Source organism: Saimiri boliviensis, chromosome 19, assembly GCF_048565385.1.
Source record: "Saimiri boliviensis isolate mSaiBol1 chromosome 19, mSaiBol1.pri, whole genome shotgun sequence".
In the NCBI taxonomy this organism is placed as follows: Eukaryota; Metazoa; Chordata; class Mammalia; order Primates; family Cebidae; genus Saimiri; species Saimiri boliviensis.
In genome coordinates this window covers 19,849,780-19,873,437 of record NC_133467.1, presented here as the reverse complement: position 1 = coordinate 19,873,437, position 23,658 = coordinate 19,849,780, and the positions used below count along the sequence as shown (strand labels likewise).

The following is a 23,658-nucleotide window of genomic DNA, read 5'->3' as shown; positions in this document are numbered from 1 at the left end:
GGCCAGGCCGGGACTTGCACACGCTGCTGCGCCGCCGTGTCCCAGCAGAGTGGGCGCCTCCGCCAGCAGGAGCGCGCACGCCGCGCCAAGGGGCTTGGACGCGCGCGCTCCCGACGCGTGTCCTCCTCCTCCTCCTCCCCCTCCTCGGCCCGCCCCCTCCCTCGCCTCTTCCTGCCAGGCCGTCCTTCTCCCCTCCCCTCTCCGCTCCCTCCGCCTTCCCAGGGCTCCGGCAGCGGCGGAGTAAACGGGACCGGCCCGGCCTCGGAGCGCGAGGTGGCGGGTGGGACGCGGACGCCTGAAGGAGTTGTTCTTCCGGCAGCTCCCGCGGAGACGTGAAGAGGTGAGGCGAGGGCGGCCTCCTAGGGGCTCCAGGGCGGCCCGGCGGCCCGGATTCGCTGGCCAAGGCTGCCTGGGTGTGTTGGCGTCGGGCTGAGCCTGGGCAGGGTCGAGGTGGGGCCCCGGCCCGGGACGGGGATGCTGGAGGACCGCGGGAAGGAGGGCACGGGGAGGGTTCAGGACTGTCGGCCGCCTCCCGGACACTGCGGTTCTCCCAGGTGGCCGCTCCTCGCTGCCAGGGCGGGTCGGGTCGGTACCCTTACCTGGGGGCGGGGTAGGGGCTTCGGCGGCCGCCGCCTCCAGCCGTGCCCTCCTGACATTGCTGCCTCCGCGGCTGCCGCCCGCTGCTACGCTGTGGCTGCTGCTGGATTCGCAGTCCCAGCAGCCCTGCGTCCGGTGGGCGAGTGGTTAGAGTATTTTCTACCCACACGCAGGCTTCTGTACTCCATCGTTTATCTCCCTCCCCCTTCCTCTTCCTCCGCCGACCACTTTGCTCGGCTCCTGCTGTCGATGTTTGTGGTTTTGTAGTTTGGGATGGGCTGCATTCCGGGCAGATCCCTACCTGCAGGGAATGCCCTGCTTCAAAGTTGACCTCCCGGGGCATGGCAAACACCTTCTCTCAACCCCCACCCAGCTTAGGGGTGCTGTGTCCTGATAACTGAGTCAAAGTTTCTGAGACAGGGCTAGTACTTTGCACTGGTCGCCAAAGGTACAGGGCTAGGCAGTTCGTCAGCATGTGGAAAGGGGCCACTGGCCAGTGGGAGGTGGCCGGGTGCATGGGAGCTCAATTAACGGGGTTCAGATACTAGGCAGTGTGTCCACGTCTTTGGATCTCTCAGATAGGGTTATATTCTAATATGTACCAAGATTTGAGTTGTCACTTGCGGAATTGATGGTTTCATGCAGGTAAACTGAAACGCCAGCCTTATTACATTGATGGTAAGGAGAACTTTTGCTTGCCTGACACATTTCAGCACAGTTTGGAAAATGATTTTAGGGCCTTCATTTTTGGCACTGGAGGGTTTAAGGATTTTTAATATGTTTAAATTTCCTTGTGCATGGGGGAAGTAAGTAGTTGCTCATTAAAATTCTGAAAACACAGTTTCATGAAAACTTCTGACTTTTCTTATAGTAGTGTTTATATTTGGCATTTTCCATAGACTATCCGTTAGTAATGACGTCGGAAGATACAGACATGAAGTTTGCTTGTGGTCACCTTGGAAGTGGATTTTGTTCATGGAAAATATTGGTTCACAAGCTCCTAGTATTAGAAAACTGGCCTGTGTTCATTTTCTCAGTAGAGCGTCCCTTATGAAATTGACAATGAGATTTCCAAGGAGAAAGACTAGATGAACTTTATGTATACATGATCATCAAATTGTATTAAATGTACACCTGGTTGAGGGGTTAGCTCTAGACTTTGAGTTAGACTTGTGTCTATACTAAATCAGTTCAATAAATGCACCGATATTATGAATTATTAAGTCATCTGGAGAGAAATAGATAAAACAGGGCAGGGTTTATTTGTTAACATATTATGTAGCCTATATTTGCTCTGATGTGTGTTATTAAGTCATCTCGGGAGAAGTAGATGAAGTAGGGCAGAGCTCATGTGTGAACATATAATCTACATTGTCTTTTAGAAAGCTGGTAACAGGTTAGTAAGTCTCAGTACTATTGGGGCATATGGTGACTATGCAAACCAAACTAAAAAGGTGTGACTGTAAATGTATGTAGTTTGTTTATTTTTTTTAGAGACAGGGTCTTGCTCTGGTGCCCAGGCTGGAGTGCAGTGGCTCAACCCTAGCTCACTGCAGCCATGAAGTTCTGGTCTCAAACAATCCTCCCACCTCAGCCTCCTGAGTGGCTGGGACTACAGACACATATCACCACACCTGGCTAAGTTTTTATTTTATTTAATTTGTAGAGTCAGGGATCTCACCATGTTGCCCAGGCTAGTCTCCAACTCCTGGCCTCAGGCAGTCCTTGCTCCTTGGCCTCCGAAAGCACTGGGATTATAGGCCTGAGCCAACCATACTTGGCCATTTTTTTTTTCCACTTGAGTTATTTGATGGGAATTTCTATATGTTGTGATGTTTTGAGAATTTTTGTTTCTTTGATAATTGTTTCATGATTTAGATTATTTTCTTTTTACCCTGGTAGTTATGATTTTTTTTTCTTTGAATGACAGAAATTTTTTAGGCACATGAAACAGAAGTTTTCATGGGGTCAGCTCACCAGTTCCAAATTTGTGACTTTTAAAAACTTAATTTTTTTTCTTTGCCTTAACCCAAACTAGAATTTGCTCAATTGCCGTATATTTATTTGAACTCTCAGATGATACAGCATTGAATCAGAAAGTCCTTTTATCCATTTTTTTGGAGTAATCAAAAGGAATTCTCTTGTGCCAAGTAGAAATACTTGTGGGAGATAGCTAGGCCTCAAGAGATTGACTTTGAAGAGAGTAGTAGGTAAGTGACAAAAATTTCTCATATTGAGGTTGTAGAACTGGGACTGCAATCCAGCCTACCCTTGTCTTCAAGTGGGATATGGATCATTATGACTGGATGGAGGGGGTTTGGAGAATGAAGTTGATGCTGTAAGCCTGTGGGAATCCCCGGGCACTGAGCTTGCTTATGTCTTAATTTTAACGAGTTCTACATTTTTATAACTCTTGAGTTATACAAATGGGTCAGCCATTGAGTCTGAGGATGACCAGCAGCCCAAGACTGTACAGGTGATGGCATTTCAGAGATGGCTCAGGGATTTCTTGTGGAGATGATTTGATGAGCATTTTGCCATTACAAACAGTGGAGGCCAAGAAAATACAGATTTGGGCCTGAGTTATGGTAAAACATTCATTTTTCAAGGAGAGTTTTAACATTGATATTTTAGAGAAAGACATTGTTTGACTTCTAGACTTTCAGAATGGGGAATAATTTTGACTTTATAGTCAGTATTTGAATTGGGCGTTAAGTATGTAATCATCAGTGGATCCTAATAAGGAAGAGCTAATGAATTAAGCAGAACTTGCATCCGCAAACATCTCCTTTTCGTATGTCATTTACTTCGCACATTGCTCTTATTCAACAGATAGGATGGCATAATTGAGTATAGCAAGTGTATGCCCATGCTGACTCTTCTTGGTTATTTTTTGGTGTTTTTTTGGTGTACTTTTTGGGGATTTTCCTGGGAAACTTCTAGGCATCTGTTCAGCTGATTTAGAGTTAGATTTGGGCTAAGATTATTAGTGTAGTTGAAATACTGAGCCTTCATATTTTCTAAATAGTTTCTGAAATAGAAAACATTTTGCCAATGTTGTTGGACTAAAAAACAAAAAAACAAACCCCCAAAAACACAACAACAACACAGTTCTTTATAAATACTTATGAAAAATCTGGTTACAGGCTGTGTTGTGATAGACATAGTACAGCCAAAAATATATTTAAGAAACTTCTCACCCAGTTTAGTAAGCTTAAATAAGAAGTAAGAAAATAAGACAGTTTTTTTTCAATAAAAGCCTGATTTTCCTAGAATATGAAGTCTAACAACTGTTTGCTGTGTTATTTCCCTCTTGCCTATTCTAAATCAAGCAAGAACTACGTGTCGCTACTCCATGGCAAAAGCTTAGTTCTAGTAGGGGATTCTTAGTAATGGAGGTCTCATTGAGGGATGCAAGGGAATTTGATTGGGAAACATTCAGGTATGGAACATTTATTTTTTACTGCTCTAATTTTCTCTGTACCTGGATATTCAGTGGGGTGGGGGCATAAGCACAAATACAGAATTATCTGGATTTTTTTTTTAATACTATAGATTTCCTCCTTCTATCCCCTACTTGCCCCCCCATTGCTAAGTGAGCCGTTGATACAGTAGGAGTGCATTGTATCTTTTAGGTATGTGGGGCTGAACAGATGCTAAGAACTTTGGTGCTTTGCTGATACTCCGTAAATCAAATTCCTACTCTGTAATTTGCCTTCTGGTGATATCAATAGACATTTGTTACTCTCATTTTTGAAGAAAAATATGAATTGTGGTGATGAAGAGACATATGTAACCAAGAGTAAAATTTATCAAATTATGTAGTATACATGAAGCAGACCAGGAAATTGTTTACCTGAACGTTTATTGAACTCTTTTGATTCTGGCCCACAATAAAAAAATATATTTTACTTCTTAATTCAGCAAGCTTACACACACACAAAGTTGAAAGTTTGGTGAAATAATATTTACCTTTTCAGGGGCCTGCTGAGTTGGCCGTAATGGCTTGCAAGGCCAATTGTGCGTATTTCTTCCTAATTAGCTCTATGTCCAGTGACATCATGTTGGCAGCTTGAAATTAGTCATGGTGGTAATATTTTCACCATGAAATTCAGCAACTGCTATTCTCAGGGCTTCCCTCCTCATACCACCTCATTGCTTGTAACACACATTGATATTTTCTGTTGTTTCATTTCATTTAAAAAATGCTGGGTTTTGACTTCCAAATTAATTTTACATCCAGCTAATGGATTATAGCTTACAGTTAAACAACAACAAATACAACTAGTTTAGCCTTCCCTCCTAACTTTGTAAGTGAAGGAACATATTAAAAGCCTCAAGTCCAAAGTCAGATAGTGAGTTATTAGCAAAGCCAGGGTTCTGGACTAAATCTGGAGTTGTTTCTGGTGGTCTTCTTTCCTAAGTATGCTTAGTATGTGTAAGGGATTGTGTTAATCAGTTGAGTAAAGATGGACCTTGAACCTGAGGACTTAATGCTTAGGTGGGGGTTTAAATATGGAAACAACAGTGATAATGAAAGGCAGAAAGTAATGGGCAGTAAAAAGATAAGGAACTATAAGAGTTTAGAGAGGAGGGAGAGATTACTTTTAAGAGGTGACATTTGAACTATGTTTTTAAAATTTTTATTTATTTTTATTTTTTTAAATAAAGACGGGGTTTCACCATGTTGGTTAGGCTGGTCTTGAACTCCCGCTCAGGTGATCCGCCCACCTTGGCCTCCAAAGTGCTTGGATTACAGGCGTGAGCCACCTTGCCCAGCCAATTTTTATTTTTTAAGACAGTATCTCTGTTACTCAAACTTGAGTGCTGTGGTACCAGCACAGCTCACTACAGCCTTGACTTCCTGGCCTCTAGCAAGTCTTCTGCCTCAGCCCCCAAATGGGTGGGACTATAGGTGCACACCAACATGCTTGGCTAATTTTGGATTATTTGTAGAAATGGGGGTCTCATTGTATTGCCCAGGCTGGTCTTGAACTCCTGGACTGAAGCTGTCCTCCTGTCTTGGCCTCCCAAAGTGCTGGGATTATAGGTGTGAACCTCCATGCCTGACCCCTGAACTATATTTTGAATAGGACAACTAGTATTAGAGAAAGGCCTTTCTGGGCTGGGGGCCAGGGTGATCAAAGGCATACAAGTATGGACAGGGAAAAATGAATAGTGAACGAGCTAGGCAAGAAGGAGTCAGTTAGCACCAGATGGTTGAGAGCCTAGAATGCCAGGTTTTCTTTCTGCTTTTCAGTTTCTCTTTCATTTTTGACTCTGGAGTAATCTAGTACTTCTTAATATTAAACAAGATTTATATTGTGATTAAAATATGACACAGAGAGCATATAAGTATCCTTAGAGTAGAAGCTGAAGGGAATAATTATTAGTGTTGGAGAAGCAGCCTTGAGTTTACCAGTCCTAAAAGTGTTGGGAAGCGAAAAATATTTTATTTGTAAGGAGATACAGTGTTTTTTTGGTGGTTGTTGCTTCACCAAATAGCATCAAATTGGCTATGGTAGAACAGGAAGCAGTTTTGAAAGTCTTTTCAAGGGCCTTCTAAAATGTGGTTTCTACATGACTAGATCTTAATTTTTAGAGGCAGGTTTAGTTTAGGCAGCAGGGTAGGTTATACAGAGCGGCAGCTGAACTGAGTAGCTTTTAGAATTTAGGGCCGCAGAGCACGGTATTTTATATCAAAGCCAGTTGTAAGTGATTGATAGCTTCTTTACTTCAAGAATTTTCTTAGATTTCAGCATTTGTGTCTTTGAAAGCCTGTATGACTGAAGATGTTTTGAAGTCTTGGATGGAACTTGCCTTTGTTTCTCAGGGGAATTGGGTGGCTAGAAATGAAGGCGAATGCCAGTAACTTGTGTCTGTTAATCAAATTGAAGTACTGGTGGCAGTTCTCAAGCTTTTCTGTCTGTGGATGATTTCACACTTACTGCTTCTAATTGAAATGGTGTATAGTCAATTTAAAGAAGCCTTGCTTCTCTTTGACCCACCAGTTCTGTAAAGGTAAAAGCCCTCTTAAAGTGTTGCCCAGGTAACAACACATACAGACACTATTTAATAGCTCATCACTGAAGTGTGTGGAAAATTTTGGAAATGCTGGTAACGAAGTTGCTATAGTAAATAACTACTTGGTTGGTGAAAAGCTGGGCTACTTCTGGACGGTTGATAAAGAGTTTTTGAGATGAGCCTTGGTTCTAAAATAAATATGAATTGTATCATTGCCATACTATTTTCTTCAGTTATATAAGCTCCTGATATGTAACTGTTGTTGTCTTATCATTTTAGGTGGTTTCAGCAGTTTCATATGAACTGCTCCACAATATAGCACACCCCAAACTCCACGATAAGAGTTCAGATACGTGTGGCCCAGATGCCTCACACCAGTTGAATGATACAGCTAATCATGTCAGCATAGCGTTTTTTTTCAAGTTTCTTCCCCCCTCTTTTTTGAGGCATGTTAGTTTTTACAAATTGAGGTTATTAGAATCTTTCCAGATTTTCTACCACCATTTTATGTGTGTGTGGGGTAAAAAGTATGATGATGGTACCCTTAATTTAAATTATGTAAACATTTGTAAAGATGTACACACGTACACATAGATATGTGTGTGTATATGTATGTGTAGACATACGTATATATTTACATATCCATTAGTTCTTGGAATTTGTGGTGAATAAAATATAGCCCACCTGGCAAATGACTGAAAACAAGTGTTCTGGCTCTTTGGAGACTACCATGTGAAGTATTCACACATATGAAAGTAATGCAAACCCAAAGGGAGTTTTTGTATGCCCAGTTTCAAGAAAGCAGTACATTTTAAAAGGCAGGTGTGGAATTCATTCATGTACCAGTGAGGAATTTCTCAACTTCTCCTTTACCCGACACATACACCCATTTACCGTCCTTATTATTAGCAGTAAGCAAAATTATGGCTTTAAAAATCAGACTTCTACTACAAGTGATGCAAATAAATACTATTTTTAGAAAAAATACAAACCTATGGTTTTGAGTTTTGTAGGTTTTTTTTTTTTGAGACGGAGTTTCGCTCTTGTTGCCCAGGCTGGAGTGCAATGGCGCGATCTCGGCTCACCACAACCTCCGCCTCCTGGGTTCAGGCAATTCTCCTGCCTCAGCCTCCTGAGTAGCTGGGATTACAGGCACACGCCACCATGCCCAGCTAATTTTTAGTATTTTTAGTAGAGACGGGGTTTCACCATGTTGACCAGGATGGTCTCGATCTCTTGACCTCGTGATCCACCCACCTCGGCCTCCCAAAGTGCTGGGATTACAGGTTTGAGCCACCGCGCCCGGCCCCTGAGTTTTGTAGGTTTAAGAGACATATTGCTAGTCGTTTATAAACTACATGGAGCGTTTTCTGTGCTTCAAGATTAATTGTCATTGTAAGGCCTTTTGCTGAGAGCATTGTGTAAATACACAGTTTTTAGAATGGTTATTAGGTGTTTCTTTGAATAGTTTTTTTTTCTTTTTGAATAATTTATTTTTCTATAATCAATTTATCTTACATACCCTACATTGATGGCTGGGCATGGTGGCCCACGCCTATAATCACAGCACTTTGGGTGGCCGAGGCAGGCAGATTGCTTGAGGCCAGGAGTTTGAGCCTAGCCTGGTCAAGATGGTGAAATCCAGCCTCTACTAAAAATACAAAAATTAGCTGATGTGTTGGTGCGTGTTTGTAGTCCCAGCTGCTTGGGAGGCTGAGACACAAGAATCGCTTGAACCTGGGAGGCAGAGGTTGCAATGAGCTGAGATCATGCCACTGCACTCCAGCCTGGGCTACAGAGTAAGACTCTATCTCAAAAAAAAAAAAAAAAAAAAGAATAGAATGTACTTCTACTTTAGTGAAAAATCAACCATTGAAAGGAGATTTTGTATGTATATATACACTGGCAGACAGTAGGGTTTCTGAATTTTTTTTTTGAGTAATTTTGTTATTCAGCAGCTGTTTATCACCAGACCTTATTCATTTATTGCTTTTTTCCCATTTAAAAAAAAAAAAATCTCATGAACCGTATTCTTTCATTTAAAATCTTTTGTATTTGCCCTGTGATCAGCGATCATATTTGGAGTAATGTTTCGATTTGTCCCAGACTTTCTGTGCACAGATCTATTACCAAGTTGGTATTGAATGGTAATTTAGTTGATGTCTTCTCTCCATTCTTTTTTGCCTTCAATATTCTAGAAGTTACCCTAACTCTAGATAAATTAGCCAACCCTACCATTTGAAAATATCAGATATAAGGTTTTTTTTTTTTAGACAGTCTTGCTCTGTCATCCAGGCTGTAGTGCAGTGGCGCAATCTCAGCTCACTGCAACCTCTGCCTCCCAGGTTCAAGCGATTCTCCTGCCTCAGCCTCCTGAGTAGCTGAGAATACAGGTACATGCTCTCATGCCCGGCTAATTTTTGTATTTTAATAGAGATGGAGTTTCACTATGTTGGCCAGGCTGTTCTCAAAGTCCTGACCTCATTTGCCTCGGCCTCTCAAAGTGCTGGGATTACAGGGGTGAGCCACCGTGCCTGGCCCAGAGAAAGTTTTTTTTTTTTTTTTTTTAAAGATAAGCTAGTAATAGTAAGTTAGAGAAACCGGTTTATCAGTTAGTCTAATACTTCCTATTTTGAATATAAATTTCATTGTGTTGCATGCTAACTTCATTATGTTCCACTGAGAATTTACTTTTCTAAAGAGAGAGCTTTAGCAATTTTTCTGTTTTTCCTTTTTTTGGAGACAGGGTCTCTCTCTGTCGCCCAGGCTGGAGTGCATTGGCACTGTCATAGCTCACTGCAGCCTTGAACTCCTGGGCTCAAAGCAGTCCTCCAGTCTTTGTCTCTGGACTAGCTGGTGGGACTATAGTACGACAACACCACACTCTACTAGTTTTTTAATGGGAGTCTCCCTATGTTGCCCAGGCTGGTCTCAAACTCCTGGGTTCAAGCAATCCTCCTTCCTCAGCCCTTCCAAAGTGTTGGGATCAGATGTGCAATTTTTAAACTTTTGAGAATTTCACTTAGAGGAGGATAATAATGGCTTTTAGAACTTGTTATCAGTTGTACAAAGGTGGAAAAAAAAGTCGTTAAGATGCAGGTAACTATAAACATTTTTGGTTTTGTGGGAGACAGTGTTGATAAAACACAGGACCTTAATTCTAGATCTAGTGCTGCTGTGAGAGTCAGAGAGAATAAGTGATTTGGGCACAATTTTTTTCTCCTCTTTGCACAGTAACGATGAGCTAATATTGAGTGTTTACATGGGGAAGTTATTGCATAAGAAAATGTACATTATCTAGCTAATTTTCACAGTAACCATATGAGGTAGGAACGATTATAGTATCATCTCCAGTTTGCAGTTGAGGAAGCAGGATTGGAGAAGTTCAATAACTTGCTTAAGATCACATAACTTATGAGAGGCGGTTATCTCTTGCTTCTAAATCTGTATCATAGTGACTCTTTGCTATTAATCTATATTGACCATCTTTAATAGTATGATACTTGGCCGGGCGCGGTGGCTCAAGCCTGTAATCCCAGCACTTTGGGAGGCCGAGGCGGGTGGATCACGAGGTCGAGAGATCGAGACCATCCCAGTCAACATGGTGAAACCCCGTCTCTACTAAAAATACTAAAAATTAGCTGGGCATGGTGGCACGTGCCTGTAATCCCAGCTACTCAGGAGCCTGAGGCAGGAGAATCGCCTGAACCCAGGAGGCGGAGGTTGCGGTGAGCCGAGATCGCGCCATTGCACTCCAGCCTGGGTAACAAGAGCGAAACTCCGTCTCAAAAAAAAAAAAAAAAAAAAAATAATCAATAAGGCTATAAAATAAGTTGAAAAAATGAATATTTGAAAAGTTATAGAGTAGAAGACATATTTTGTGTGGGTTCAAGGAATCTGTGAGTGAAAGGTAGAGGACTGCAGAAATGTAGGGATGTATTGAATAAAAAGTGGATCAGACAATCTCTGGCAGCCTAAATATTTTCTGCAATGAGTAGAAGTATATGTAAATAACAGGCGACCTATAAGATCCTTCCAGCATCAATAATCTATGAGTCTCTGTTTTGCGTTACTTTTTTTTTTTCTATTAGAATATCCTCAAATTAGCTAGATGTACCCGAAAGAGTTTTCTAATTTTATTTTCGCTTAGATCATTAATAATTACCATTCTCTCTTTGTCCTTTTTTAAAATTGTATATGTTTAATGTATACATCATGATGTTTTGATATACATATACAACACATACACACATACAAAATCATGAAATGATTTGTTTTGCTATACAGATACAAAATCATGAAATGATTACTGCAGTTAAGCAAATGAACCTGTCCATTTCCTTCCATAATTTTTAAAATTGTTTGTAGTATGAGCATCTAAAATGTACTCTTAGCAAATTTTAAGTATACTATACAATATTAATAATTATAGTCCTCATGCTGTGCATTAGCTCTCTAGACATTCATTCTACGTAACTGGAAGTTTGTACTCTTTGACCTACTTATTCCCATTTTGTCTCCCTCCTTTCCCCTGATAACTGTGGTTGTACTCTGTTTCTATGTATTCAGCTTTTAAAGAAAGGATTTCACATTTAAATGGATGACGTATTTTTCTTTCTATGTCTGGCCTATTTCATTTAACATAATGTCCTCCTATGTTGTCTCAAATGTTAGTATCTTTTTTTTAAAGCTGAATAATATTCCCTTTTAAATATATTCCACAAATAATTTATCTGTTCATCTTCCAGTAGACACTTAGGTTGTTTCCATAGGCTATTGGGAATAATGCTGCAATGAATACGTGAAGGCATATATCTCTATAAGGCGCTGATTTCAGTTTCTTTGGGTGTATACCCAGCAGAGGGATTGCTGGGTCATAGGTGGTTCTACTTTTAATGTGTTGAGGAACTTCTATACTATTTTCCATAATGTCTGTGAAGCAGTTTACATTTTCAGCAACAGTTTTCAAGGGTTTCCTTTTCTTCACACTTTTGCCAACATTTGTTATCTCTTGTCTTTTTGATGATAGCCATCTGAACAGGTGTGAGGTGATAGCTCATTGTGATTTTGATTTGCTTTCCCCTGATAATTAGTGATGTTTTCAGTGCTTTTTCATATGTCTGTTGGCCATTTGTATGTCTTCTTTGGAAAAATGTCTATTCAGTTTCTTTGCCCATTTTTTAATTGGGTTATTTTGTTTTGTTTTTGCTGTTGAGTTGTTAGAGTTCCTTATGTATTTTGGATATTAACCCTTTACCAGATATATAGTTTGCAAATATTTTCTCCCAGTCTGTAGGCTGCCTTTTCATTTTGTTGTTTGTTTGGCAGAAGCTTTTTAGTTTGATGTAGTCCTGCTTGTTTATTTTTACTTTTGTTGTTTGAGCCTTAGGCATAGTATCCACCAATATCATTGCCAAGGCCAAACAGTATCAGGAATACTGTATTTCTTCTAGGGGTTTTATGGTTTTATTATAGATATCAATGTTTACTTCTTTAAATGATTCTAACAAACACCATTCTTTATATATATAATTATCTGAGTAAAATGCAGCTATGGTTTTTTTACTCCCCCCTCCCCCTCAGCCAAGTTAAGATTTTTTAGAGGATGGGGTGGGTGAAATGGCTTAATATTATGTTATTACATACTTGGTTCTTAATGCATTTCTTATGGTTTCCTCTTAAATTTGGATTTCCTGAGTGTGCATTTTGAGAAGAAACTTAATATCATTATGTATATGAAAGGCCAATTTTATGTAGAGTTACAACTTTATGGCTTTTTATACAGTTGATTTCCTTCTCTGTTATTGTTTTTATCAATAAGCATTTATTTATAAGGTAGAATATGGGTTTTGTGCTAGAGAAGCAGAGATGAGAGATTGTTGAAGAGCTGAGAGTCTTATTGGTGAAACAGGTAAATAGAATAGAGAGTAGCAAGGAATGTTGGTGCAAAAGTAATTGAGTTTTTTGCAAAATAACTCTCAATTGGAGGCTGAAGGCTGAAAAACTAGGGGGCTGCTGATGCAAGTCCTGGAGTCCAAAGGCTGGAGAACCGGGAGTCCTGAAGTCTGAGGGCAAGAAAGACGAAAGTCTGAGCTCCAGAACAGAGAGCAAGGGAGTGAATTTGCCCTTCTGCTGCTTTTTTGCTTTATTTTATCCCCAAGCAGATTGGATGGTGCCTGCCCACGCTGGGTAAAGGTGGTTCTTTCTGACTCAGTCTACTGATTTAAATGGCAGTCTGGGAAACACACTCAGAGACATATGTGGAAATAATGCTTTTACTAGCTATCTTGAGTGTCCCCTAGTTTAGTCAAGATGACAGCTAAAATTAGCTATCACAGTAAATTTATAAAGGCATTAAAGTATTTATATTATGAAGATTTAAAAAATATGAAATAGAATGAAAACCAGAGGATAAACTTAGTAGAGTTATCAAATTGTTTCAGCATGATTGATTTCTAAAAGGCTTTGAATAACCATAGACTTAATTTTCTTATATGTATATGACACATACAGACCTGCAGATTATAGAATACTAGACATTGTTCGGTATAGTATTATATAACTGTAGCTAGAAATTACTTATGTAAGATACCAGAGTTAATGCTTCTTAACCATTTGGACACCAAGAATTTTTAGAGAGCATGAACCGTGTCATCTTTCTGTTCTCGGTGGCATCAAGTTGGGGTCTGAGTATAGATAACATCTTATAAAGCCTTTATTGAGACTGTGTCTTTGTTAGAAATCTCTCATTTGTGCTTTTAGAGCATTACTGTTTTACTTTTTGTTGTCATACTAATCACATTGTATTGCAAGTTACTGTTTCCGTGTTAGACTACAGGCTTTTTTTGCTATTTATTTATTTATTTTAGTCCAGGTAGACAGAGTCTCACTCTGTTGCCTAGGCTGGAGTGCAGTGGCACAGTCTTGGCTCACTGTCACCTCTGCCTGCCAGGCTCAAGTGATTCTCCCACCTCAACCTCCTGAGTAGGGACTATAGGTACGTGCCACCATGCCCTGCCAATTTTTTTTTTTTTTGAGACGGAGTCTCACTTAGTTGCCCAGGCTGCAGTGCAATGGCATGATCTCAGCTCACTGCAATCTCCGCTTCCTGGAATCAAGGAATTCTCCTGCCTCAGCCTCCTGAGTAGCTGGGATTACGCGTACTCGCCATCATGCCTGGCTACTTTTTGTATTTTTGTAGAGATGGGGTTTCATCATGTTGGCCAGGTTGGTCTTGAACTCCTGACCTAAAGTGATTCACCTGCCTTGGCCTCCCAAAGTGCTAGGATTACAGGCATCAACCAGTGCACCTAGCCTAAATGACTTATTTTTAATGAAAAGTAACAATTTCCAAAACAAAATAATTTAACGAGAAGATAGCATGTTTTACATTTTGCAAACCTCTGTAATGTCTGGCTTCGTAGAAGACAGACAAATTCTCCTATTTGTTACTACATTCAAGTATGCTGTTTGGGTTGAAGTATGCAAAGAAAACCTGGCCTCATTTGTAGCTTGTAAAGGGAGGAGTATTTTAATAGCCTTTTAATGTCAATACTTTTCTTTCATACCACACTAGAATTCTACAGTTGGTAGTTTATTAATGGTTATATAAAGTTGCCATGTGAAATCTTACACCACATTAATGAACTTTTTGTAACCTGTTATGTTTAAAATCTGCTCGTCTGTCTTGCAGTTTGAATGGATCTTTTATCTATGCATAATTTTATAATGGTTATTTGTAAGGCATTGGTTCACTGATTTATGTAGCTCTTTACAATATTGACACATTTTATTATACAATATAAAGAAGTCCACCTGGGCATGGTGGCTCATGCCTGTAATCCCAGCACTCTGGGAAGTCGAGACAGGCAGATTGCCTGAGCTCAGGAGTTCAAGATCAGCTCAGGAGTTCAAGATAATCATCAGAGATGGTGAAACCCCATCTCTACAAAAAATACACACACAAAAATTAGCTAGGCATGGTGGCGGATGCCTGTAGTTCCAACTACTTGGGAGGCTAAGGTGGGAGGATCACTTGAGCCTAGGAGGCAGAGGTTGCAGTGAGCAAATGTGGCACCAGTGTACTCCTGGGCAACAGAGGGAGACCCTTTTTCAGGAAAAAAACAAAACAAAACAAAACAAAACTGGCCAGCTTGGTGGCCACTGGTGCCTGTAATCCCAGCACTTTGGGTGACCAAGGTGGGTGTATCACAAGGTCAGTAGATTGAGACCATCCTGGCCAAGATGGTGAAACCCTGTCTCTATTAAAAATACAAAAATTAGCTGGGTACGGTGGTGCATGCCTGTAATCCCAACTACTCGGGAGGCTAAGGAAGGAGAATTGCTTGAGCCTGGGCAGCAGAGGTTGCAGTGAGCTCAGATCGCGACACTGCATTCCAGCATCAGAGCGAGACTCTGTCTCAAAAAAATAAAATAAAATAAAAGGTCAACATTTGTTAATATTGCCATCAATGTCATCAGAAAAGACTTCTAAGGGCTAGGCGCAGTGGCTCATGCCTGTAATACTAGCACTTTGAGAGGGTGAGGCAGGCAGATCATTCAAAGTCAGAAGTTTGGGACCAGTCTTACCAACATGTTGCAACCTTGTCTCTGCTAAAAATACAAAAAAATTAGCTGGGTGTTGTGGTAGGTGCCTGTAATCCCAGCTACTCGGGAGGCTGAAGAGGGAGAATTGCTTGAACCCAGGAGGTAGAGGTTGCAGTGTGCTAAGATAATACCACTGCACTCCAGCCTGGGCAACAGTGTGAGACCCTCTCTCAAAACAAAACAAAAACAAAACCAACAGTTTGAAAGCATTCCTATTTGTCCACAGCCTCGCCAGCATGTTTAATAATCACCATTCTAACTGGTGTGAGATGGTATTTCATTGTGGTTTTGATTTGCATTTCTCCAATGACCAGTGATGATGAGCTGCTTTTCTTAATGTTTGTTGGGTGCATAAATGTCTTCTTTTGAGAAGTGTCTGTTCATATCCTTTGCCCACTTTTTGATGGGGTGGTGTTTTTTTTCTTGTAAATTTAAGTTCCTTGTATATTCTGGGTATTAGAACTTTGTCAGATGGGTAGGTTGCAAAAATTTTCTCCCATTTTGTAGGTTGCCTGTCCATTCTGATGATAGTTTATTTTATTGTGCAGAAGCTCCTTAGTTTAATTAGATCCCATTTATCATTTTTGGTTTTTGTTACAATTGCTTTTGGTGTTTTAGTCATGAAGTATTTGCCCATGCTTGTATCCTGAATGGCATTGCCTGGGTTTTCTCCTAGGGTTATTATGATTTTGGGTTTTATATTTCAGTCTTTAATCCATCTTGAGTTAATTTTTGTGTAAGGTATAAGGAAGGGGTCCAGTTTCAGTTTTCTGCATATGGCTAGCCAGTTTTCCCAGCATCGTTTATTAAGTAGGGAATTGTTTCCACATTATTGTTTTGTTGAAGATCAGTGGTTGTAGATGTGTGGTGTTATTTCTGAGTCTGTTCTGTTCCATTGGTCTATATATCTGTTTTGGTACCAGTACCATGCTGTTTTGGTTACTGTAGTCTTGTTGTATAGTTTGAAGTCAGGTAGTGTGATGCCTCCAGCTTTCTTCTTTTTGCTTAGGATTGTCTTATAGGGTCTTTGTTGATTCCCTGTGAAATTTAAAGTAGTTTTTTCTAATTCTGTGAAAAAAGTCAATGGTAGCTTGATGGGAATAGCATTGAATCCATAAATTTCTTTGGGTGTATGGTCATTTTTATGATACTGATTCTTCTTATCCATGAGCATGGAATGTTTTTCCATCTGTTTGTGTCCTCTCTTATTTTCTTGAGCAGTGGTTTGTAGTTCTCATTGAAGAGGTCCTTCACATCCCTTGTAAGTTGTATTCCTAGGTATTTTACTCTCTTTTTAGCAATTGTGAATGGGAGTTCACTCCTGATTTGGCTCTCTGCTTGTCTGTTGTTGGTGTGTAGGAATGCTTGTGATTTTTGGATGTTGATTTTGTATCCTGAGACTTTGCTGAAGTTGCTTATCAGCTTAAGGAGTTTTTGGGCTGAGATGGTTGATGGGAGTATAAAATTAGTTCATCCATCGTGGAAGACAGTGTAGCAATTCCTCAAGGATCTAGAACCAGAAATACCATTTGACCCAGCAATCCCATTACTGGGTATATACTCATAGGATTATAAATCATTCTGCCATGAGAACAGGTGCACCAGTATGTTTACTGCAGCACTGTTTACAATAGCAAGCAGACTTGGAACCAACCCAAATGCCCATCGATGATAGACTGGATGAAGAAAATGTGGCACATATATACCATGGAATACTATGCAGCCATAAAAAAGAATGAGGTCATGTCCTTTGCAGGGACATGGATGAAGCTGGAAGCCATCATTCTCAGCAAACTAACACAGGAACAGAAAACCAAACACCGTATGTTCTCACTCATAAGTGGGAGTTGAACAATGGGAACACATGGACACAGGGAGGGGGACATCACACACTGGGGCCTGTTGGGAGTTGGGGAGTGAAGGGAGGGAGAGCATTAGGACAAATAGTTAATGCATGCAGGACTTAAAACTTAAATGATCGGTTGATAGGTGCAGCAAACCACCATGGCACATGTATACCTATCTAACAAACCTGCATGTTCTGCACATGTGTTCCAAAACTTAAAAAGAAACAAAAACAAAACAAAACACCCCAGAAAAGAATTTAAAGTAGCATGAGGCTGTTAAGCTAATTGTTATTTTTTTAAGAGACAGGGTCTTTCCATGTTGCCCAGGCTGTACTCAAGCTCCTGGGCTCAAGTGATCCTCTTGCCTCAGCCTAAGCTAATTTTTGCTTGAAAGCTCACATTTTATTATTGACAGCAAATACTGTCAGTTGTTTTCTTCGAGTTGACTGTCTTGTCTTGTTCCATTTAGAGAACATGTCTTCCAAATACCCAGGTCCTTATAACTATAGTTTGTCAACTGTTCTTTAAAGTAAGAGTGGTATTCTGTGAAGAAAGTGGTTAGTTTAACTTGCTACTCAAACCATTGCAGAAGTGCATTTTCTTCTGAAAACTATTATACTTTGGTGTGTAGTGGAAATACTTTGTGTATTTCCTACTTCGTCACATAGAATGTTAAAAAGGTATGTGCGCTAAAGGTTGGAGACAATTTTTACTATTTCATTAGAGACATAAGTCTTAACACACATGCGTGTGCATGCTTTTTTGCTGAGCATATATGGTTGTACAGTGAGTACCAGGATACTTTGGTGCTGATGTTTCATTTGTGTTAAGACACCAGCAATACTACCCACCATTGCTTTTGCACCATCACGTTAGCATAGTGAAAAAAACCAAATAATATCTTGGTAAACCCCCAGATTGCTTTGGGGGACTTCTGGGGTCCATGGACCACACTTTGGGAATAGCTGGTACAGAGCAAGCCCTGTATAAGCCCATCAATTTGTTGTTCAATGTAACTTTTTCATCTTATGTATGCATAATGTAGAAAATAATATGTTAGTAGTATTCAGGAATTTGGATATTTGTTAGGGTCTCAGAATGGATTCCTTGGTGATATCAAGAGTATGCTGGAGCAAATATTTTTAAAATAACATTATTGAAACATGTTTTATAATGCATATTCTTAAGAGTCTTCTTCCTGAAAGAAATAAATAATTTGTTTGAGATTTCCATAAGGAAAGACAAAAGAAAAAAAAAAAAAGATTTCCATAAGGGATACCTTTATATCAGTTGCTAAGTTCAGGGTGCTGATCCTGTATAAGAATAGCTTCCAATTCAGATCTATAAACAACAAAATAGTTTAGTGAAAACACACACACAGGATTTGGAGGTAGTAGAAAACAATTATTCTAGAGCCAGACAGACCTGGTTTGAACCCTTACTCCACTGATGTAACTTTGGACAAGTTGATGTGACCACATTGTCATTTCTTAGCACCCTTTACTGCTGCTTTATATGTTCTTGAGGTCTTTCATTAGTGCTAGAATAATGATACAATGATAGTGATGCCTGTAATTATAACAAGTGGAAACTTGCTATTTCCTCCATTAACTAAAATTTGCAAGCTATAATTGATTAAGTTTGCTTAAGTTGTACTTTTTTTTGAGACAAGGTCTTACTCCGTTACCTACCTTGGAGTGCAATAGTGTGATCATAGCTCATTGCAACCTTGCACTCCTGAGCTCAGGGGATCTTCCTGCGTTAGCCTCTCAAGTTGTTGGAACTGAAGGTGCATGCCACCATGCCTGGCTAATTTTTCATATTTTTTGTAGAGACAGGATCTCACTTTGTTCCCCAGGCTGGTCTCAAATTCCTGGGCTTAAGTTATCCTCCTGCCTCAGCCTCCTAAAATGCTAGGATTACAGGATTGAGCCACCATAACTGGCCAAGTTGTACTTTTATTTTGTGAAAATAGTACCCCTTAGCCCCTGAATAATATATATTTCTTGTTGTGTTTTAAAATTTGGCGTATTTGTGTTCATGTATTCAGTCATGATAATAATTATAAAAACACTCTTTGGTACTTGCTTCATGCTTTACCTGCATTATTTCATTTAAGGTTGATATATGAAGTGGGTACTTTTCTTAAATTTAATTCACAAATGATAAAACAGAGGATACAAGGAGATTTAGTAGTGTGTCCTATAAGAAATGGTTTATAAGTGGCAGAACTGAAATGTAAACTCTTTTCTATTAGGTTCCTTTTTGCTTCAATTAATACTAGAAAAGTAGTTTAACCGTAGGATGTATGTAGGTTATATGCCAATACTAAGCCATATTATTTTATTTGAATTTCTTTTAAGAGATAAAGTCTTGCTGTATTGCCCAGGTTGGTCTTGAATTCCTATGCTCAAGTGATTCTCTCACTTCGACCCCTTGAATAGCTGGGACTACGTGCGTGTGCCACTGTGCCCAGCTACTAATACCTTTATACAAGGGTCTTGATCATCTGTGGATTTTGGTTTCCATGGGGGATCCTGGAATCAAGCTCCCACAGATACCAAGGGACTGTAACACACCATTACAAATAGGGCTGTGAAGAGAGAGTATGAGTGTGTAAAGTCACTATTACTGAGCACATGGCAGTAAGAGAGATAACCTAAACAAATTAAGGGCTCTGCCAACAGAAAGAAGGGAGGTGGGTAGGAATTATCATTACATAGGTAACAAAGAGTGTCTGCTACTTCATGTCTTTAACCACTACTATACTGTACTCCCTCCCTAATTTAAGAAGATATTTTAAAATAAAAACCATAAATGAGGGAGAAATAGAAATGATAATAAATTTCAGGGTAGAGGAAATCCTCTGGAGATCTGACAGTTACAGTGGTCTGGTAGTATAAGTTCTGTTGCAGACGGGTAAGTAAGTAATACGGATCATGTTATAAAGCAAATTTGGATGAATTAATATAACTGTGTCCTCCATGGACTGATGAGTACCACTTGCTTAACTTAACCCTAATTAGCTTCATATTAAATAATTAGGTTTAGCTGTGTAGTTTCAGGGATATGGAAAGAAACTGAGGCGATCCAGGGAAAAGAAAATGAAATATGCATTAAGGAGATGAAGTATAGGCTTTCTAAGCTAATTACCAGAATTAGTGGAATTTCTTTTTATGTTAATAGAGATATAGTTAATAAGTGACCTTAATAGTCGTTTTCAAACTGTAAAATTTCTAAGTTGAAGTGGTTCCTGTCTCTCCCACCCCTTTAATTCCTAGAAGAGGAAATTGAGATTATAATAAAATACTTTGGTTATAGAACAGCTTTCCAACTATAGAGGTTATTAAACTTTGGATCTCAGGGTAAAAGGGCTGGCTGTAGGTTTTAGTCAAAAGGTGGAGTGAAAAGGCTAGACCCATAAATCATAATTTATAGTTTATGCAGTGAGCCATTTTCAAGCTGTTGGAGTTGGGACATAATTCTGAGTTTATTTCCACACTGAAGCTTCTGAAGGTCCTGCCTCCCATCCCATTCTCTCTACCCACTTGAATGAATCTTCGTTAGCGTTTAAGACTTTTATTTCCCCCCGTGAAAAACTCTATAGCAGTGTAAGATTTAAAAAATTAGAACTGAAAATATGTGTTTCCCTAACAAATACATCAGCTATTTTGATTTTTTTCATGTTGCCTTTCTCAGTATGGCTATTTAAAGTTTCTTAAGACATTTTTTCCCCACTAAGTTATTTATATTTATTATAGAAATCCAGAAATCTTCTGTGAACATGTTGTAATATTTTTCTAAAGCTTTTTTAATATGCATGTGTTTTAGAGTTGTGTGACTCTGTAGTTTCATAACAACATGCATAATAACACTGAGTTTTAATGATTACCTTATTATCTCTTACCAGTTAGACTGTGAGCCCCTTTAAGGCATATATTATTGTGTTTATATACTTTGAAAAATCTATGTACTTCATGTAAAGATTAGGTGAGATTTGTAGATACAATTTGTTTATTTTCTTGATCTATCATTAGCATTTTCTTCCAAATTTTATTAAAATGGATGCCAATAAAAACAGATAAATTATTCAACTCACTTTGTTGCCCAGGCTGGAGTGCAGTGGTGAAGATCACAACTCACTGGGTGTTGCTTTGTTGCCTAGGCTGGTCTCAAACTTCTGGGCTTAAGTGATACTCCTGCCTTGGGCTCCCAAAGTCTTGGGATTACAGGTGTGAGCCACCATGCAAGCCACCTTGCCTGGACTAAAATTATACTTTATTTTTTAAAGCAGTTGTTGGCCCACAGTAAAACTGAGCAGAGAGTACAGAGAGTTCCTGCATGTCCCCTGCCCCTTCACAACATGCGCAGCCTTCCCCACCATCAACAGTCATACATCAAGGTACTAAATTTGTTAGAACTGATGAACCGGCCGGGCGCGGTGGCTCAAGCCTGTAATCCCAGCACTTTGGGAGCCCGAGGTGGGCGGATCACGAGGTCAAGAGATCGAGACCATCCTGGTCAACATGGTGAAACCCCGTCTCTACTAAAAATACAAAAAATTAGCGGGGCATGGTGGCGCGTGCCTGTAATCCCAGCTACTCAGGAGGCTGAGGCAGGAGAATTGCCTGAACCCGGGAGGTGGAGGTTGCGGTGAGCCGAGATCGTGCCATTGCACTCCAGCCTAGGTAACAAGAGTGAAACTCCGTCTCAAAAAAAAAAGAACTGATGAACCTACTTGACACATTATCTCTTCACCTAAAGTCTGTAGTTTACATTAGGGTTCACTATTGATGTTGTACATTCTGTGGTTTTGACAAATATGTAATGACATATGTCCACCATTATTAGTATCATATAGAATAGTTTCACTGGTCTAAAAATCCTGTGCTCAGCCTATTTCTTTCCCCCAGACCCTAGTTTGTCTTGCTTCCATACTTTTGCCTTTTCCAGAATGTGGTTGGAGCTGTACAGCATACAGCCCTTTCAGACTGGCTTCTTTTACCTAGTAAAATGCATTTACTGCTCCTTTGTGAGTTTTCTTGGCTTCGTAGCTCATTTCTTCTTAGCATGGAATAAAATGACATTTTGTCTGGATGTACCACAGTCTGTTCATCTGCTGATGGACATCTTGGTTGCTTCCAAGTTTTGTTAGTCATGAATAAAGCTGCTGTAAATATCCATGTGCAGGTTTTTGTGTGGACATGTTTTCAACTCATTTGAGTAAATACCAAGGAGTGCAATTGTGGGGTCGTATGGTAGGACTGTTTAGTTTTGTAAGAAACTGCCAGACTATCTTCCAAAGTAGCTGTATTATTTTGCATCCCCACTAGCAGTGAATGAAATACATCATAAATTTAAATTCACTTAAAATGTCCAAAATGAAATGTCACCATTTTTCTTCTAAATTAAAATGAAAACAAAGCACTTGTAAGCTTAGGAAATTAACCTCCAGAATACTTTCAGAATATTCCAGACAGCTTGGTGCTTTGCAGATTGATCTTTGCTTGGGATCTTCCATATAAAATTAAAAAATGAAGTCTTGTGGCAGCTGTTCTTGCTTAGAGTCTCTGCAAATAGAGAAGTTTCATGAAACTCTGCAGTGTTAATCCCTTGTAAACTATGGATTTAGAAATTTATATTCCCAGACTAAGATCTAGTCTCTTTATTTACTTCTTCAATTTGTAGTAGCCAAAGGTAATTAGATTTTACTTTTGGCAGGTGTATGCTAGCAATGTCTACTTTATTTAAGAAGTAAATAAGTGGTGTGGGAGGTGTTCCTACAGGGCACTCAAGGTTGGTGTACAGTTGTGGTGGCAGTCCTTCCCTGCTCAACTTGTTTGCTCTGTAGGGCAAAAATTCTTGATCTCTTTGGGTTATAGATTTCATTGAAGTGTGTTTCTAGGGATAGGAGGAACCTGGGAGGGATCTGTCAGTGACCTCTGCTATCCTTTTGTTTCTAATGACAGTATCTGTGAATATGGGGAGACCTTAAGATGCCTTATAATCTTTTAGATCTGTTAGGTTGGTGCAAAAGTGATTGCTGTTAATAACTTCAAAATCTACTGGTTAGGAACCATTCAGTAAGCAAGTAAATATACCAGCTGAGATGGAGAAAAGTGTAGGCAGCTTGCTTTGATAATTTTAGAGCTAAAGTACACTGAAGGGTAATTTTAAATTTTATTTCTTTTAGAAGGTTTTATTTATAATTAAAATGTTTTTTTGTTTTGTTTAAAGAAATATAAAATTATACATTTAAATAATTATTTCTTGAAATTTTCTCCTTTATTTTAAAATGCTGGTTAGTATGTGATAGTTGTAGCACATTTAAAGAAGAATATCTACTAAAAATACAAAAAATTAGCTGGGCATGGTGGCGCGTGCCTGTAATCCCAGCTACTCAGGAGGCTGAGGCAGGAGAATTGCCTGAACCCAGGAGGCAGAGGTTGCAGTGAGCCGAGATTGTGCCATTGCACTCCAGCCTGGTTAACAAGAGTGAAACTCTGTCCCAAAAACAAACAAACAAACAAACAAACAAGAATACAAGTAAAAAGTGTAATTCTACTTCTTCCTGTACATTGTT

General features: G+C 39.6%; 1 protein-coding gene across 4 annotated transcripts in view; it reads left to right on the top strand.

Annotated features, from left to right (window-relative positions):
- The first annotated feature begins 250 nt into the window (after positions 1-250).
- RABGAP1L (RAB GTPase activating protein 1 like) overlaps positions 251-23,658 on the top strand; it is a 709,048-nt gene continuing 685,640 nt past the window's right edge. For 3 of the 4 annotated variants that reach the window (XM_074390018.1, XM_010336102.3, XM_010336103.3), the window contains exon 1: positions 251-340. The gene's annotated coding sequence lies outside the window, so the exon portion shown is untranslated. The remainder of the gene's footprint in view (positions 341-23,658) is intronic. The other variant, XM_074390015.1, reaches the window with a different exon arrangement.